A 6,260-nucleotide genomic window follows, 5' to 3' on the forward strand; every position below is an offset into this window, starting at 1 on the left:
AAGTGTTTGTGGGATCTAGTTTTCAAGGAGGCCATGTAATAATTATTGCCCCATCCATCTCCCACTTCTTCTTCCCATCAACTCTCCAGCTGACCAGATTCTTCCTCCTAAAGTCTTCAAACATGTGATAGCATGGTATAGATGCTGTGAATGTGGCAGCTGGGCTCCAACTCTCTGCAGAAAACAAAATCCTTCCTGGTAGTTTTATCCTTAGGACATAAACTCAGGGATCACGCTCTGACCTGAGATTTGGTTCATCTATTGGGGTTACTCTGAATGCTCTGTCAGCAGTGTGGAAATGAGCAAATTTCTGTTTTCTGAACTTAATGGGAATCACATTGAGCAGATTTGTGCAATAACAAAGATTACAAAAATTATACTCCATGAGATCAGTGAGCTGTGTCACATAGAAATCTGACTCGAGATATTTGTAATAACTTGAAAAAAACCTGTCATTTGATATTTTAAAACATATTTAATCTCTGAGCCTGAGAAACTGATTCTGTCATTTTCACACATTTGTTTTCACTCTCTGCTGTACAAGTGTGGGACTTGCAACTCTTATATTGCTCAGCAGCTTTAGAGCCATGTTTCTTCCTCATTATCCACAAAGACTGCACACCACAAACCTCTGCTTACAAGCAGTATGTTGACGTGGTTATTTTACAAAATGTGGTGTGTAAAACAAAACCAAGATTTGTACTGAAATCCCTCTCTGAGACAGTGAGAATATAAATAAGAATCAACAGAGGTTATATGCAGTATTTTGCTGCATACTTCCATTTACAGGGTTCTTTTCTTTTGTAAATTGCTGCTAAATATATGTATACTGGTCATACCAGACAGTTCAAAACTTATTTTAAAACCTAAGTCCCTGAAACTAGACAAAGTAATAAGCAATTTTTATGAACTCATGTTAAAAACTTGGCTTGCTTTGTGTGGTGGATAATGCTTCCAATGTGGGCTCCCCTTCATGCATTCAATGTGGATTTAGTACCTTCTGAGCCAAATTTTGCCCTCACTAAACATGTTCATAGTCCTGAGTGCTGAAAACAGGGGCTGCACAGGGTAGCTGAGAGCAAGGCCTCATCATTTGTGCTGAGCTAGCGTGGTTAATTCCTCATCAACACAGGGGGATTAACCCCAATTAATAGAGGTTCATTTTGCTTTTGAATTACTGCTATAATAATATATAATAATAAATAATGGTATTTATTTAACCCTTATCATAACAGGAAAGAGCCTTTCATCTGATGTTACAGTTGAACAGCTGAATTATCCCTTGCTTTCCAAAATATCTGCAAGGTGTTTGCCACCCAACAGTTCCAACTCCCTGCATTTTTCAGCACTTCCTTTTCTTTCTTACACCCTACATGGGAATATTATTGCTTAGAGGAAATGACCATGCTACCTGCCTTCTTAGCAGCCTCCCCTGAATGAATCAGCTGGTCTGTCAATGGCTCTGTCTGCTCCCCATGACACAGGTGAAGAGCAACAATGTGCTGTGTTTTGGAGAGGGCCAACGCTGAGACCACAGCAGCCTCTCACAGGAGATGTACCCAGATTCACACAAGGTATGTTATGTGAACTGAGAAATTGTCCTCCTGCCAAAGATCATCACTAAAAGTGCTCAAGGACAGGTCAGATGTGGCTCTGAGAAACCTGGTTTAGTGGAAGGTGTCCCTGCTCATGGCAGAAGGGGTTGGAATGAGATCATCTTTAAGGTCATTCCCAAACCCAACCATTATAGGATATCCTGGGCATCTGAACGCTTGGACACGCAGAAAGCAAACCTTGATCACCAGCCCTTAATCATGCAACTCAAGAGTGAAATCAGAGCAGGAGATGTGTGAAAGTGGATACAAAGATGGCACAGGGCTGCCTCACTCTCTCTTTGCTCCTAGGTTGTTGTGTACCCAGACACTTCTCAATCAGCCTGGTCATGATCTCACCTATTGTGTGGGTAAGAGATCCAAAATAGGACTCTGTGATTAAAATGTCCGGAAACATGAGGTCATGACATCAAAAGGCCAGTTCCGTAGTGAAAGTATGGCTGTCAGGTGCCGCTGCCTTCAAAGCTCAGCCCTAAAACAAAGGAGAAATCTGTATTTGGGGACATGCATGCAAAACATTACTGCTTGTTGTTCATCAGAGGTGCCAGAGTAGCTAGAGATTACCAAAACCAAATTAACAAACTAACCAACAAACAAAAAACCATCAAAGGGACAAGAAAAAAAAGGAAAACAAAAAAAAAAATATCCAGCTCATGAATGTAGTGAGCTTCAGGGGAAAAAAAAATCCTATTTTTTTCCTTTTATTCCCGCAGAGATTAGCTAAATCATTAAACTAGGGATGTCATTGCTGAACTCTGCAGTCACCTACCCAGAACTGCAGGGACACACAGTGGTAGTGAGTGGCCGACTTTCCCGGGAAAGTTTTTTGTTATCCTCATATTGCTTGGTTTTTTTTACACCACATCTGTGCTTGCTTCGTCATTCTGCCATCTGCTGTAACAAAATACAGACAAAGCATTTCAGAGAACAACCCCTCCACACTTTAAAATGCTCCAAGCCAGAGCACAGCTTTTTACTTCTCACAAGCTGCATGTAGTGCTTATTATCCTATCCTACTCCTCCTCCTCTTCCTCTCCTCCTGCCCCACATCCATGATGAATTACACACACTTAGCAAGCATGGAGAGCACAGAATCCCATTGCTTTTGGCACAATGTTTCTATTAAATAAAACGAATGTTCCTGTTCTTGACTTTGCTGCGCAAACTCATTCACCGAGAGGTCAGAGGTAGCAGGTCGTTATCATGAAACTTTTAATTTTGGAACTCCCAATCAGGCTTGTTTCCTGTTTGGTATTGTCTGCAGATACAGAATGCAAAAGCCTCGGGTTGTTAAAGAATCGAAATAACAGAGTATGAGCAGAGTGGTTTTGAGCACACACTCTGTAAAGTCCAGTCAAAGTTTCTTCCTGGTGCAGCCGCACAAATCTCATGGTAGCAGTAAACTCTCTGCACAGACTTCATTCCTGAACACATGTTCAAAGGTGATAAAATAAATGCAGATGGTTTTCCAAAACCTCAGAGGAGCATTTTTGCTGTTACTAAATGGACTGGAAAAAAACTAGGGGGAAAAAGTGGAGAAAATACAGTTTGACACAGACAGGCAATTTCAGAATAGCATTTGGTCATTTGGGAGAAAATCTAAATAAAATGTGTGCTTATAATGATCTATTGGCAAAACAATATTGACAGAGCATCTGAGCTGCCTAATGGAAGTGATTTTTAGAATGCTTAAATTAAACTCGTGTTGAGAGCTGAATATTTTGTTTAATTACTTAACACAAACAAAAAAAGAGTTGGATAAGAATTTTGAATTCATTGTGCCATGACCAAGGTCACCAATAAAACCATCCCTGGCTCCAATGAAAAGAGAATCAGACCTTAACAAATTTATTACAGGCTTTGTTTACAAATTCATTACAAAATTATACAGCATCTTATGCGTACACAGGATTTACAGGAACGCGTTATGGATGTGTGGAATTGCTTTGCTCTCTGGTCGAGATCTGCAGGTTTTTCTTCACTTGGGGCCTGATCCAGCTTCCACTGGAGAAGGTGCGATTAATTTTTTTTTTTTCCCATTGACTTCAGTGGAAGCTGGATCAGATCCAGGGGGCAACACTTCCGCTCATTGTTTTCCTGGGGTGGGAAAGAGGCAGCCAGTCTAATAACCGTACACACCACGCTCCGTTCTCATCTCATGTGTTTCAGATGACAGGCATATTTACTCTGAGACATTTTTGCTGGTTGCTTGTAAAATACTTGTTAAAGTCAAGAGTCAAAGACCAGTTCCGGTTACTGGATTTACAGTGGAAAATGACAAATGGCTTTCTTTGAACCTTTAAAGCATGAACCTCCCTTGATTTTCAGTAAGCAGAAATAAAGGCATAGAATCAACCCTGATGTTGTTTACATTGTTATAAAGACATGTTTTCTACCATGTCTTCAACAGATTTTCTCTGGATTTACAGTGTTGTAAACAAAAGTGACATCCACACTGCAGGAACAAGGTAGTTTCTGATTAATGGGATTCCACCAAGCTAAATTGGTCTTCTTAAGTCCTCTTCTCACATGGAGATAGACCTATGTGACACATTGAAACAAAGAGATCTCTAAAGTTAAAGTTCCATAACTATATCAGCTCTCAGTTGCTCCCAGCATCTGCAAACAATCTTTATTTGGGAACTCAGGGTGTAAAATCAAACTTCTAATTTATAAAAATCTGGTGGGGCAGAACTCTGAAAAATATGCTTATCCCTCAAACCAAAAAGGTTAGTTAAAAGTTAAACTTTCCTACTAGGAAATGTAGCAAAAGCTCTGTGGGGTTGTTTTTATTTTGTTTTTTTTTTTCCCCTTTTTAAATTTTTTGCCAAGAAATGAAAAATATTCTAATCAGCTCTATCAGATACCGAGTTCCTTGTTATATTACATCCTCTCATTTTAATGACTGCCTTGGTATTGAACCTCTGAAGTTGTTATTGCTTGAAGCAAAGCTAGGATTTAGTCCTGCAAGGTGATGATATTTCCTGTGAGGTAAATACCTTGGCCTCATGCTGAAAATTGAGATGATTCTCAAAAGCTTTGCTTCTGGCCTCCCCTGAAGAAAACACCCACGTGCTCCAAGCTGGCTTTCCAAGACAGGACTGTTCCAGTGCTTGGCCTTAAGGCAACCTGTCCATCTCCCTGGTGGTTTTATGGTGTGCAGCACTCTCTGTAAGGGATTAGAGGAGACCGCACAGTTTGCTGCCTGAATTTCATGGCCTGTTGCATGTTTGAAGCTGGTTTTCCATGAGTGAAAGCTGTATGAGTAAAGGCATCCTACAACCTTGTGTTTGAGGGCTCTGATCTCATTTCCATTTGTGATGCTGAACACGCTGCAGCAGCATAAGCTGTAGCTGTAAAGCCCTCAGGAAAAAAAACAAAAACCTGAGGGTCAAACTTTCTGAATAGCTGGTATTTCCCAGCCCTGGCTGTGTGTTGGATCTATCTGGACACAGATAACATGCAGCCCAATCTGAGTACTGTTCCTAGCCATGAACTCTCATTTGCTTCCTGGGAGTGGGATCCTAGCCAGGGCATTGCACAGCTAATGTGTAATGGGACATCTCTTCAAGTAGTGTCATTATTCCTGTCCCCAGTGGAGTTACATGACAATCCAAAGAAGAGACTGAGGTAAATACACACTAGCACATTTGTCTGTTCTAAGCAACAAATCATATGTGCAATTTGGGAACTTCAGTATAACCACAGACTTAATGGATTTTAGCCACCATCCATTTCATGTTCCTGTGAAAGGCACCAGGTCTCTCGAGCAGTTCAACACATTTTTCCCCCTGTGAAAGATGGAGAATACATTGCTGGGGAGAAGGAAACCTTAGTATGGGTGTATGGCTTTGATATCCATGCCAGGATATAGTATCTTTCTTTACTACAATTTGCAAGCCAAGGGCTCTTTTAAGGTTAGAACACCACCAGCTTTGTTTGTAATTTAAAAATTCAGACAGAGAGGCATGATCCAACAACGCAAGCAGAAGATAATTGATTTGTGTGAGGAGGAAGATGCTGATCACAACAAACCATCTTTTATGTATTATATTAATGAATCATTTAGATCAGTTTTTGGCTTCAGCAAGTTTCGGCTACAAATATTTCAGATTTTTAAAATATTTTTTCAATGATGAACTGGCAACATTGGAAACAGTTGCAAAACAAATGTGCTTCCAAAACACAAATGGATGTTCCTGGATGACTAGCAGCCATTCTGAAATGCTAACAGAGGGAAAATGGTCATTGCACCGGCAAAACTGGCAAAATATGCAGAAACTTTATTTTAGGGCTACCTGATGCCTGTAAATTTGCCATTATCTGCAGGCTACAACACGTATTTTGGTCCTTGTTTTTTCAATGCTGCAGATCCAATTAAATATGAACTTATAGAGCAGGGAATATATAAATATGTACACAAGTCTTGGCATTGATCTGATTTTTAACAAGTTTACTAAATGACAGTCACTGGTTTGACAATACTGAATGAAAAATACTGATTTTACAGATTTTACAGGAAGGTTATGGTATGCTGCTGACAAGCAGTGTCACAAACAGTCTTTAAAACCCCAGAGTCAGCCACGGTAGAGGCACACACCCTTTGCTCTTGTTTATTGAGAGAGAAAGCTTATATACTGTAGATTT

Source organism: Cinclus cinclus, chromosome 4 (assembly GCF_963662255.1).
Source record: "Cinclus cinclus chromosome 4, bCinCin1.1, whole genome shotgun sequence".
Classification (NCBI taxonomy): domain Eukaryota; kingdom Metazoa; phylum Chordata; class Aves; order Passeriformes; family Cinclidae; genus Cinclus; species Cinclus cinclus.